The sequence below is a fragment of the Tympanuchus pallidicinctus genome, unplaced genomic scaffold (assembly GCF_026119805.1).
Source record: "Tympanuchus pallidicinctus isolate F22 unplaced genomic scaffold, pur_lepc_1.0 scaffold10, whole genome shotgun sequence".
NCBI lineage: Eukaryota > Metazoa > Chordata > Aves > Galliformes > Phasianidae > Tympanuchus > Tympanuchus pallidicinctus.
Genome location: NW_026294619.1, coordinates 2958134 through 2972051, shown reverse-complemented (window position 1 = coordinate 2972051; position 13918 = coordinate 2958134).

Below are 13918 nucleotides of genomic sequence, written 5' to 3'. Positions count from 1 at the left end.
CCCGGCACAACAGAAAAGTGACTGTACCAATGAACGTAGCTTATCTTGAACATGTTCAGAAACATGTTCTGTTCTTTACACTTATTACAAGGCTCTGCAGTGCCTTCCCTAACTGCAGAGTGGGAAAATCATAGTGTGCTCAACACATTCAAACTCAAGTTTTTTGATTGACACCATAGGCTTGAACCAGAGACTTCTAGAGATAAAAGCAGAAGCTAAAGAATCCAGTGGTTATTCATCAGCAGACTGCCGAGCAGCCTGATAACTGTGTGGGACTTTGCTGACACACAGAGACAGATATTGAGGGAGACACAGATGAAGGGGATTGTTACTCCTTAAAACTAGTACTGCCGAGTGGAGAGGCTGCTGGAAGAACAGCTGAGATGTGTATGGGGGCCCATCACAGCTATATCCATTCCCGGTGTACATTTCCCATCTCCTTTTGCAGCCCTAAGCATTTGTGCAGATTTGCTAAACAGTTGCACAGATATCATATTGCATGGCGAGGCTGTCAACCTCTTTGCAAAATGCAATGGTGTTATTAGAGTTTAATATGATGGAGAGAAAAAGGAAAACTGGTTTTCATTTTTTTCTTTTTTCAGGTTAAAATTGTCAATATTTTAAAAAAAAATGTTTTTGTTTTGTTTTTTTCTGGTATCAGCATTTGAAAAATATCAGCAGGATCCATGTATCATTATTAAAAGAAAATTCAAATTAACAGCAAATTCAAAACAGAATAGAAGCAAAAACTTGATAAGGATATAAGAGATCTTTTTCATCTCTTGTTTCTAGGCTCCAAGCTCTGAAAGCCTTCAGTTTAGTAAAAGAGAAAGAAAGACCTGAGGATATTGCTCCAGGATTCAGGAACTTCAAAAGAGAGATATTAAGGAACATCAAAGGCAGGTGTGTGCACGCATGCGCATGCTGCGTGTGTCTCTCCCAGGGGCACAGCCACAGCTGGGCCCCCTGCCTCCGCTCTGTAATGAGGTACTGCTCCCTTCAGCCCTGGCTAAACCATCATGCCACTAAGGTTGGAGCTTCAGCTTTTCACAGCTCTAAACGTATTCATTTGCCCAAGAGCCCTTGCAGTACTTGACCTAGGCTACCGCTTTGCTTTTCCCCAGTGTTCCCTGTAATGAGCGCTTAGCGATTCAGCCTTGTAGCAAATAATTGGTGATAAAGAAATGCTACAGAGAGTTAAAGTAAAATAAAATTGATTGCTTGATATGCCAGACACAAAAAATCAGAATGAAATATTTCCCATTATGATCAGAACTGGTATGTTTATATTGCATAGCCCCAGCTTTAATAAATCAACGTCTCCCAGCCAAAAAAGAAGTCGTCAAGTAACCCAAACGTTCCCAACCAGCTCCTTCAACAAAATCCTGTTATTGCTCAGACTCAAGGATGCAAAAACTCAAGTGGTTAAAAAACTGGGAAGTGCAGAGGCAGACAGTGGAGTTGTGTCTGGCCATGGCCTTATCGCTGAGTTGTGCCCCGTCCCGACCTTTACCTCTGTTAGCTGTGAGTAATGAATAGCCTTTCACCAGGTAAACTTCATTTCAGCCGAGATTCTTTTGACAGCCATTGAATTCTATGCTTTATTATTATTATTATTATTTTATTTTCCCACTCATTTGTTATGCTGCTGTGAACACAGAAATGGAGTGGCAGCTATGAATTCAGCAATCACCAAGTCTTAGTATTGATCAAGGTGAGTATTTTCACTCAAGCATTCTTAAGACTCTTGTCAGAGCATGGCTGCTTCCTTGCTGGCTTCTAATATCTCACTGTGATTTCTTTTGAATAAGATAAAAATAGTCTTTTTTTGATAAAGACTAATGAAAACAAACCAGTAAGTTTTGCTTAGAAAATTATGTCAGACCAGAAATGGAAAGTGCAGCTGGGTTTATAATACCAAGGTGGACGCTGCTCTGTGCCAGCCTGATAGAACCATTAAGCATCAGAGAACAAGAGCAGCCTGATGAGAGGAAGGCTGGAAAGGAGAATTGGACAGAAGCACCAGAAAGCATTCCCAGCTTTAAATCCTAGCCATTAAGATTTAAAACAATCCAAAGAAAAGGATTCAAAAGATTTCCATTAGCTGAGATAAACATCCTCCCAGCCCTAATATGCCCAGTGGGAGCAAGGGAGCTGTATATGGGCAAGGAGAGGGAATGCAGATCATAGAATCAGAGAATCATAAAATGTTTTGGGTGGGAAGGGACCTTTGAGATTACCTAGTTCCAATCCCCTGCTATAGGCAGGGACACCTTCCTCTAGACCAGGTTGCTCAAAGCCCCATTCAGCCTGCTGTTGCATGTTTCCAGGGAAGGCGCACCCACAGCCTTGCTGGGCAACCTGTTCCAGTGCCTGACCACCCTCACAGCAGGTAATTTCTTCCTAATATCTGGTCTAAATCTACCTTCTTCCAGTTCAAAGCCATTTCTCCTTATCCTGTCTCTACCTGCCCTTATAAAAAGTCCCTCCTCAGCTTTCCTGTAGGTCCCTTTCAGGTACAGGAAAGTCACTATATGGTCCCCTTGGACCATATAGCAGATGCTTGAGCTCTGGACAAAAACATAGATGAGGGCCCTACACTCAGAAATTCAAAACTATACCATGCACTACCATTTAGACCTGAAGTTCTACTTGGATCATGTTCAAAGAAAGGTCAATTCCAAAGTCACATCTGGCTTTAAAGCTAAGAAACCCCAAGAGTGAACATGCTGAATCCCAACATTAAAGTCAATGTTAGGAATGCAAATAAGAAGAGTGCTCCTAAAAGGCATATTTGGAGAATGGCCAAAGCAAAAGAGTCTGATTCCCTCCAGCCCACCATGATATAAATCAGTCATGTTGCTGAAAAACTGCAGTACCAGAAGGAGATGGGCCCAGGCTGCATGAATGTGGGAATGTACAAGATAGAGGCAGTTATGCTCAGATACCTCCCAGCAGCACTGGAATTTGCAGGTTAAAGGACAACACAATTATGAACAAAAGTGAAAAGAATTTCATAGAAGTCACTGCTGTAATGCTGTGTGCCTGCCCTGAATTTCTTCCTTAGCACGAGAACTTTGAGGCTAATTTCACCCTGGCTCACGGGATGAATGCCATCTCTTTTTCCTATGTAGAAATCATCTGGAAATGGTGGGTTGCTACTTTAGTTGTATGAGCTACTAAAACTATTCTTTGAATAATAATTGTCCCAAAGTTCAGCCGTCGAAAGAGTTCAGTATTCAGCATTCAGCTCAGGGCAGCAGAGCATTGGCTCTGGAAGGGGAGGGGTGCAGGAAACAACTCCCTCCAGAGCCACGGCCACACCACATGTGGCAAACCAAGTTTAAAATAGCTGCAGATCGAGAGGGGATATGTCATTTGGAAATTACTTGTGCGCTGTTTGAAGCAGCCATTAACCGTGCAGCAAACAGATTCTGCAAATAGAATTGCTGTGTGCAACACAACCTGGGACTAATGTAACCTCCTGCTTCCGATTATCAGGACAAGCTCTGCAGCCTGTCATCCACAGAAACTAATACCAAGGAGTAGGGAACGGTGAAAGTTTTATAGAAGAGACAGGGAGACAGAAGCCAGACCAGATGATTAAAATTAAATCTCCTACAGGAATTGATTGTCTCTCCTTGATGCAGAGCGCTAACTCTAATAAGATCCTTCATCATAAGGAGGCATCCGCAACCCTGGCACCAGAGGAGAAAGCAATATTGTGAATTTCTAACCATGAGAGTGTGAATTTAAATACAACTGGATATGCATTCGCCTAGCTGCTTTTGGGCACCAACCAAAAAGAAAGGAAAAAGAAATTTCAACTGATAATACAGCTTACTGAAATTGTTCCACACGGTAAGTTAAACATGACAAAAACAATGCTGAGATGAAACAAGCCCGTTGTGCTTTCTTTTGCTACTAAATTAACCATTCAGTTCTATTAAAAGTGGAAATTCAAGTCTATGCTGGACAAGTGCTCTCACTGCCAACTGAGAAAGCAGCTCAGACCAGCCATGTAGAGATTCCTTTAAAATGGCAGGACCAGCTAAAGGGCTTAGATATGGCATGCTCTTTTCCTGGTCTACAGACATAACAATATTTCCTTGCACTTTAATTCTTTGTACCACTCATAAAGCTGAAGGAACCGGACTCAGCCTCTCTAGGTAGGCAAGATATTGGCAGCTTGGTCCACTGACAGCACGGTGAGTACCCTTAGGAAGTGTTGTATTGCTCGTAGTACTGCTTTTTACATCGGCAGCAATAACAGTAGCTCTGTGAAGGTTGCCTTCCCTGGCCTTTTCTTACAAGTCACTGCTGTGAAAGATTTTGCTTTGGGCCAAATGAAATAATTTTTGTCAAGTGAAAAGTTTTCCATCCTTTTCCCCCTCCAATACGAAAACAAAAAAGAAAAAAAAAAAAAAAAAAAAAAAAAGATAGCACTTGAGTATAAGAGAATAACAACAGAAAGAGAATTTGGCTCAGTGCAAGCCGATTTTTCTATCCCAAATGTTTTGGCAGAAAAATATTTGCACAGCCTTAACCCTCACCACAAATGTTCATTAAGGGATCAGTGGCAGTTTGTACTCTGCATAGGTGCTACCTTAAACTACACGTGTTTTAATTTCAGCAATTATGTTTCCTAGGCTTAATTCCCACAAGTTTAATCTGGGTATTTTCTGTCATCACTTGTTGTACCCAACAGTTGTAAAACGTTACCATGCACTATTAAACAGCTGCTGCCTTCCACAGGTGGCTGCATTTCAGCATGAGGTGAGGATGTCTCCTGTACTGCACAGAGGAGTTGTGAGGTTTAATTCATTCACGCTTGTGAACACCTCTGAAAGCTTCATTTGCAAATTGGCATATTGTGTGCAAGCTATATTTCCTGTTAGAAAAGAGTGCAAAGTAAAATGGCAGCTTTCAGTGGGAGATGAGAGATGCTAGACATATCCACAGCTACACCCATCATAAAGGCTACTCCCATATTATGCGCTGATAAGCCCTGCTACATTGCAGACTGTGCATACATTTATGTTTGTTTTGTTTCAATGAACATTCAGTTAAACAGTCCAATAGCTTTTATCCACATTGATTCCCATCAGCTTCAGTAGGGTTACTAGCATAAGAAAAAAAAAAATCGGTATCACACATCTCTGAACATCTTATGTATAACAAATGCAGAATAAGAGAATCCACGGTGTCTCTTTCCAGAGCTGTATGGAAAGTGTATGTAACTCTTGGGTTTGTCATTTGCTTCTCTATTATTCAGTACCATTACAGTCACAAACACTTTCCAGATATACAATGAAACTCAGTATTGTTTGTGCACGGCAGCTTTACACAAGACTTGCAGCTGCAAGTAAGTCATGGTGCCACAGAGTATGCTGTCTTGAAGTTTTACATAGGTGCTCTGTGAGTTCCACCTACTAAATCTTAGACCTTGGGAACAGATTTTTGGTGTGAAAAAGATATGCTGTATCTCTACAGTATAGCAACTGATCTCAATATTTTTTTCAAAGGTCTTTTCAAAAAAGCTTGAAGAGTATGAGCTGTTTACAGAAGATTCCGTTTCCAGGGATATACCACAAATCCTGACCCCCTGTAACAATCCACAGTAGTTCCTTTTTAATGGAGATAGGATTCACTAGTAAGAAAAGTTCACAAATGAACAGTTGTGCAGCCCAGCCTGTTGCTTGTGCGTCTCAAGCTCCCAGAGCTGAACTGCAGAGCCTTAGCTATCAACTTCAGCTATGCTGTCAGGCAGCTTTCAATGACCTGCCTCCCCAGGACAATAAAACCTCACATTATGTTTTTGTTCTTTCACCTCATGTAGCCATGTTCACATGCAGAAAGGTCTCCATAGTTCATTCAGGCCCTTACAGTAACTACATTTTGGCACCTGCCTGCTCTCCCTGTCCAGGAAAGAAATGTAGCTATTTTGCAGTTAGTTAGTTTGAGTAATTACACAAATTCATTAGGTAACAGTGCTGTGGACTTTCTGTAAAAACAACAGAGAAATATTCCATGCTTTCCAGAGGGCAAGCAAAAGTCAAAGGCTCATTAAAGCAAAAGGAAGAGAAATCTGAGGAAAAACAATAAGAAAGTGTCATATATAGCTTATAAAGACACAGTTCACAAGCTTTGCACCCACTTCTAGTAGAGAGTTGGAGGTGAATGCAAGGCTTTGGAAAAGGAAGTCTGGGAGAAGGATGTGACCCTAAAAATGTGACACAAGGAAAAAAAGTCCAGTAAGCTACCAGTGGTATAAGTATGCTTGTATATAAAGCAACAGAGGCAACCCCTATGCTACAGTACACACGTAAAGGTTATTCTTGGCCTGGATGTGATTTGTTTTTTCTTTTTTTTTTAACCCAAACATATTTTCAATAGCAAGCACAATCAGAACGATGGAGCACTGAGGAAATGTGGAATGCAGCTTGAGGTACATCAGAACCTCTGACCTTCCACAGCACTTCCCCTGTACCCTAAGCCTTCGCTACTCCAGGCCTGCCTAGCTCCTCCCTAGCTGGGGAGCCAGACCTCCCAGTCCAGCTAATTAGCGTGGCTGCTCCTGTACTATGCTCTGCTGAAGAAGACAGACAACACTGACAGGAGATAGCAGTGGGATTTCAACTCATGGCTGCCTGTTCCAGGAACACGAGATAAAAGAAGAGAACAAACTGTGCTTTCTCAGTGCAAGGGAGAAGTGCTGTATATGAACTGGCTGCACTGTGCTCCATGAGGAAGGAGGGGAACATGCCTATCACGATCCAGAGGGAAGCTGAAGGGACAGGATGGGTTTCCTCCTCCTGCTTTAATAGCCTCTTTTGGTAGTTGGCTGGCAGTCCAGACATCAACTGTGAAAGAGTACCCTGGAGCTCCCATTCCCCAGCCTCGTACTGAGTCATCACTACTCACCCTGTTGGCACTGGTACAGATGAAGCCAGCTCTGAGCACAGACCTGCACATCCTACTACATCCAGCAGACTCCTTAAGGTCTCCAACCCACATCATCCCATGATCCTATGAACTCATTCAGATGAAAGTGAACGCAAGTAAGCACTTCAACAGCGGTAGCTCCAGCAGGCACCGCGTACATGGCCTCTCAGGCCTCTCAGGTCTGTCACATAAACACAGACACACATCCTCACACAGTACTGATGAAAGGCAGAATGAAATGCTGATCTCAGCCAATGGGGTCTACTCAGATTCTTGTTCCAGTCCCCAGCACCTCATCTCCAGCACTCACACAGTTTTTGGTTACTGGATATTTCTTGCACAGCTCACCATCAAGAGCTGCTGGCTCCCACCTTGCAACCTTTCTAAGTTGCCTCTGTGCTGCACAGGAAGGAGACACAGTAAGCTGGACAAAGGCAAGGCAAGTGAACAATGAGAAATGAGGCCAGGTACAAGTGGACAGCTGCTCATTTAGGCGAGACCTGGACACAAAGTGGCACAAAAAGGAAGGGAAAGATGGTGAGTAACAGGGGAAGGGCCAGCAAGAAACACAGAGAGTAGACAGATACAGAGCAAGATCAGAACAGAAGCATGACAAGGAGACTGAAAGACCAGAAATGGTGTTTCCGTTTGTATTTTTATCTGATCCAAAAATGTGCTCACATAAAAAATGCCAGCTTACAGAAAGAACAGCTCAGACGGCGAGAAAAGCACTTCTGACAGAACAGCCAACTTAGGAAAGAGCTGTCTGCATAACTGATCAATTCACGCTAACATGCAAAGTCACGCAGTCCAGCTCTCCTTCTCCCTCCATCTCTCTGGTCTCAGCTTTCCTCACACTCCTGACTGGAAACAACTGGGCCTCCACCAGCATGCCAAGGTGGCTGTTCCGGTTTTCAGACTTGGTCTACTACAGCATCATGCTGGCTTATGGAAATATGCCAGTGCTCTCAGAGCAAATGTGGGGCCTTTCAATCCAGCTAGCATAGCAATTTTCTTGATAGACATGGCCTGGATTTGATTCAGGTTTTGCTTAATTTAATAGCTTTACCCTTGAAAGATTGGAGGAGAAGAGGCAGTCTTAAACTGAGAGGAGAGAGCCAACAGGCCTCCTTTCATTAGGTAATGACTCTGCCTGTACTATACCCAAGATTTAACTCTAAGCCCCTTCCATGAAGTGAAGTAGTTTTGTTTGGTTTTGTGTGTATTTTAAAGGAGGAAGTAGATCAAATTCAAGAAAGTGCTGAGCACTCTTGCCCTTTGCTTTGTTGGTTCTTTGTCCTTACTGGCAACTGGCCTCCCTGTGAGAAAGCTGCCTTGTGGATGAAATGAAATACAATACAACTGTATTTTGTATAGCATCTCTCAAATAAACAGGACCAAAATTGCTCTGCAGGCTAAGTGATAAATAACCACACAGAGAGAAGGCAACCAAGAGGCTGAAACGATGGAAGAAAACCAGCTGCTTCCAAAGGAAAGAAGTAAGGCTTTGGGTTGGGAAATGATGGTTACACGCCTAGCTCTTAGCCCTGCCACCACTTCATGTTTTTGACCTTCAATATCTGCCTGATCCTACCAGCACTAAGTTTCTAGTACACTATTTCTGGTTATTAACTCTTCCCTACCTTGGGAGGAGATAAACACATCCATGTCTGCGGTGTTCTTTGATATTATTAAACCACTGAGTAAGTAGAAGTGAGCTGGAAGGTAACAGCAAACAAAGTGATTTGAATCTTTCAGGATACCGATTCCCAAAAGAGAATCACAATACCTCACCAATGACAATGAAATGATTTAGCAAATGGTGTTGAAGTAAGGAGGTAGAAAGCAAATTCTGCTGCAGCAAGACCTGGTATGACAGGAGGAGTCAGCAGCCATTGTATTCCTTAAAAGCAGTTTCACTCTGGGGACAGCTATTAAGGAATGGAGTAGCTGCAATGACAGAACAGTCTCAGCATGTTAAATTTGGATAGCATGTGGTACGGTGGTCATTTATAACCATGATAGTAACAGTACACAACATATTGCTTATCACTATAGAGGGCTGGAAAGGATGGTTAGAAAAATGCCTTGCAATCTGCTGCTGAGCAGCTCAAACTCGGAAAAGCATGAGAAGTGATGACCCAAATGGCTAATGAACGTGTTTCATTACATGTTGAGTATGAGCAGCAGGCTGACATAATACTTATCAAAATAAGAGATGATTTCAAAAGCACTTTCCATATTTTAGAGCAACCTAACGGAGCAAGTTGTCTGCTACAGTAAAGTTGGGGCCGGTGCACTTCCCAGCCTGACTGCAGAGAGAGCAGGCTGCAGGGCCGTGCAGGATACCACTAAACACTGGTGTCAGGGTTTCCAAGAATTTATCTCCCTCTTCCCCTTTAAGGTGCTTGGCTAGGACATAGCCTTTTCACTGGACAAATGACGGAAAATGAGATATTAGAAGCAAGCTCCTTGGTCACACATAAAGAATTGGAGGTGCTCTGTCTCTTTCCTTTCTCCTCCTGTCATTTCCAGGTCCACCGACCCTCTCCCTAGTTTGGGGCAGAGCTGTGCACTAGGGTGGGCAGAAACTGAGAGAGGGCTTTCTGAATGGGAATGGTAGCTGCCATCCCCTGACCTGGAGGAGGCACAGCACTATGCCCATCCATGTTCACCTCCTAGAGGGACTAGTGTATACATGCTGTCTCTGCTGAAGTGGCTTTTACAGAGGAGTAAGACTTGATGTGTGAATATCAATAGGATCTTTAAATTTCCAGGAGGTTTTTCTATCCTACGAGTTTCCCCAGAGCTGGGCACTTCAGTTTGACAGCTCGGCAATTTCACAATTGCTTTTGTGCCAGCTGTGGGAAGCAGAGACTCATCTCTGACAGATCTCCCTCCTTGCATAGGACAACCTTCTCCTCTTCTTTCCCAAGGCCCTGAATCAATCCACTCTGAGGAGCTGCATGCATTAAACAAGCCATATCCCACCACACGTTACCACAGCAACGGGCCCTGGCCCACGGTGGAAAATGAGGAAAACTGAAAAAAGAGGCAATGCTGAGGACACAGGACAGGTATTGACTGTATGCTGAATGCCTCCAGTCAGGTAGACATTAGCACCTTTATTGCTGAATTGCAAATCTGTGCCACTTCGAGTGCCCAAGTCACCACTGCACTGAGGTATTAATTCTCTATGCCAGTACTTAAGGTTTGCTGCAGAAATCCATCTCCATCACGTTACTTCAAAGAGCACTAGCACCAGCCAGTTCAACAGAACACAGCAGACCAGCTGTCCATGTCACAGAGAGACAACCATGCAGCATGGCACAGAGATGCAGCCATGGCGGTAGCAGTAGGGGGAAGGTCTATGCAACCCGGTCTGGACATTTTGGCAGCAATCATGCACGCTTCATGCCGGCTCCTGTACCCTACTGGTTGACATAATTACTCAGACTCTGCTAGGGATTGTGTTATTTTTCTCTGTCGGAGGACTGAGGCTGAGATGAATCCCTCTGGGTCCCTTCCCTTATCGAACCCCTGTTGCTCAGATCAGGGCAAAAAGCTGAGAGCCCCTGGAGCTACTGCTGCGCCAAAGGAACAGTTCCTGCCTTCTCCTCAGTCATCCCCAAAACAGATAGATGGTAAAACTGTTTACAGAGACAAAACACTGACAGTTTGGGGAAATTCTGTCTTCGTGGAGGTGAGTACTACTGGGACAACTTCACACATAGTCTTGCCACTAGTGCACAGGGCTCTAATTTCTGTGCTGACCTCTGCTGACTAAGACTCCAAAGAAATGATTAAGAAACTACTACCAGTTGTCACCAGGGGGAAAGAAACTTCTTTCAATGACAGAAAGGCTGACAGATCTCAAGTTTGGTCTGGGCCCTCCAGGTGAATGTATGTATTTTTTTATGCATCTGTCATTACTCTTCTCAGCAAAGGCAAATTAAACTCTACACAACTGCTGCAGAGATCCTGCTTGCTCCCCTGCCATCCTCGCAGGCAGGACTCCATGCAGCTTGTGCCCTGTGAAAGCCACATTTCAGACTCCCTCACTGAAGCTCTTGGCTTTGACACCCCAAATTTCAGCCTCTCTCAGCAACAGCTGGGCTTCGTCACACCTTGGCTATGCTCATGCTACCACCTCATGCGACCAGGCAATCAGAGTTAAAGCTTTTTTCTTGATCCCCCGCTTCACCTTAGGCAGACCTATGCAGCTTTAAGAAACATATTACAGTAATAAGGGGCCAAGACCATTTCTGAGAATATGCCCTCCTTCCCATTAGTAACCTCCTGTGATAAGCAGCTCCATCTTTACTGCTGTCACTAGCTGCTTGCAGGCCACTGGAGCTGCAAAGAAGGACAGACGGAGCAGTCTGTCACGAAGAAAAAGTGAGAGGAGTGCATAAATGGGAAAAGAGGGTGGAGGAAGGAGCAAGCATTGACAGTCAAAATGTGAAAGTGATAAAATGCTATTTTTCTTCAAATGCCTGGAGACAAGACAAATCTCCTGGCTTCTTTCCCCTCCCTTGCCCTCCTGCCTGAAAAGGAAAGAGGTAGTTAACATAGGAAAGCCCCTCAAATAAGCACTGACAGCCACATATTCAGGAACCGATGGCATTTCCCTAAACACTGTTTGTAAAATGGTAATTATCCAGCAGGCAGTGACAGCTGGCACTTAGCACTGAGAGAGAACATGAGCGGACATGAAGAAAGGGATCCTGCCGTAATTGAACAAAGGGTAAAGAAATATATGAAACATAATCACAAAAATATAAAGATTGCTGGCTGCGCTAATAGGTCACTTCAGCTTCCCAGTTCATCTTGAAGTGATTGAGTTTGAATACAGGATCAGACTGACACTCTCCAATTCACTCGGCTGGGAGCAGAAGGAGAGCCAAGGGACTGAGCAGCCAGCATTGAGCACATAGGTGCCAAGCTGGTCACCTGTTTTTTTTTTTTTTTTAACCAAATGTCTCGAGCAACTGCTCTCCAAATTGTGGCATAAGATCAGCTGCAAGGAATGACAGCTTCTGGGTACATGCTTCCTCCCTCCTGCTGACCACTCTATCAACTCAGCTGTGCCACAACATGGCATGTGTTTCATTGGAAGCACCTAGACTGCACAATGGACCAGAAAACATCTTTTAGAGAAACCTCTCTCCTGGTTGGACAGGGAGACTACTAGGCTGGACTTTTGCTCCTCTGCTATTAACCAAACAGTCCGCTTGTGGGATTTTTTAGGGCAGTGCATCAGCCTGCCAGTTCAGATACCAAACCTGCCTCCTATGCAGCCTTAGGGAAGGGCTCTCCTTTCTGTTCCTTAACGTTCCAAGATCTAGTAGCGTGTATGTTTGATTACAATTCATCATACACCCATGAATCATTCTATGAGAAACATGCTAGCAGTCCTAACAACAAATGATGCTCATAGTAGTGCGGTGAGACAAGGATGCATAATAGGGCTCTACAGAAGGGAAAGGAGGCTTGCTTTTCTCCTCTGCATGGGAATCAGCTTAGCACAGAGTTAAGACTATGCTTTGGATAAGATAGAAATGGCACTCCAATTTCTAGCTTTTTTTTTTTTTTTAGCTTTTCCTTTATCAAAAGACAGTATTCACGAGAAAGATAAAATTGTCCTAACGGACCCATACAATTTTAGAAATTCAGGGCAAAATTCTTAGAGCTTCTCAACTCCTGCTAAGCATACCTTCCTCTTCTTCTCTGCTCTACCTCTCTTCTACCAGGCTTGCTAGTTCTTGGTCCATCACAGCAAATGACCTTTAAGCTTCTTTTTATGCCATATTCTCCTTGATGCCAGGCCTCTATGCTAATAATTTCTCAGCACCCACGCACATTTAAAATAAGATAGATTTTCTCTGCTGCAGACAGATACACCTCTGCACAGTAATTCATTATATTACTATCTCCAAAGCTGTTTCTCTGAGAAATATGTATACAGAGTTGTATTAACAGTGGATAGTTTTTATGACAATAACTGATGATTTGTTTGACTAGCTCTCTTACGTATCTATCTAACTATTTTGTAGTTTGCACTTGATTTATTTTTTACCGTTTTAATAAAGTTCCAATATTACTTCCTCTAGGTAATCAATCCGTTTTCTTTAAACTGCTGTTAAATTCTTTCTTTAATGAGTGAGAGTTTGAATAAATAATTTATCCTACACAAGTACTGATCTGAAAGTTATCGATGTACTTCTAAACAGACAAGTACAAGTAAATTGAAAAGTGAGATTTTCTTCCACTAGATGACATTAAAATATATGCATGTTTTCAAGTACAAAGTAATTACTTTAAGCAGTAATAGAGCATTTCTCATAAGACATATTAAAGAAACACCAACAATGGAATTGCTAATGTTGCAATTTAATTATAAACCCTTCTATATGCCAGCACATCTTCACTATTACTTTTGTTACTGTTCTTGATCTGTTGTGTATTGTGTAGCACAATTTGCTGTGCATTTCTTTGTACAAAATACTTTCATTGCTTCTGTTCATCTGCCATATATGGAACAGTAGAGAAGCACAAAAGATGCCACATAAGGATGATTAAGATTAAATAAAAATAATTTTTAAAAAAGTAGCATTGCATGAAAACTTTTATGCAGCCATGTAATGAAAAGCTTCACTGTAACACACTTGCTGTAGACCAGTATTAAAATGAAAAAGCAGAGTTGTAATTTTGGAAAGTAATTTTAGTGCAGCCATTATAAGGTAGTGCCAGATGACTTCTGAGTAAACATGCATATTCATCCTCATTATTAATGTATTTACCGTAGGCTCCTTGTTTCCCTGTGAGGGCTCTCATATAATCTAGCTTGTCTACTTCCTGATGTTTAACTTTTTCTTGATACAATAGATAACTTCACTGATATTCAAGATGAGAACTGAAGAAATCATCACACAGGGCTTCTCCCTGAGGGATGCAGACCTTACCTTTAGCC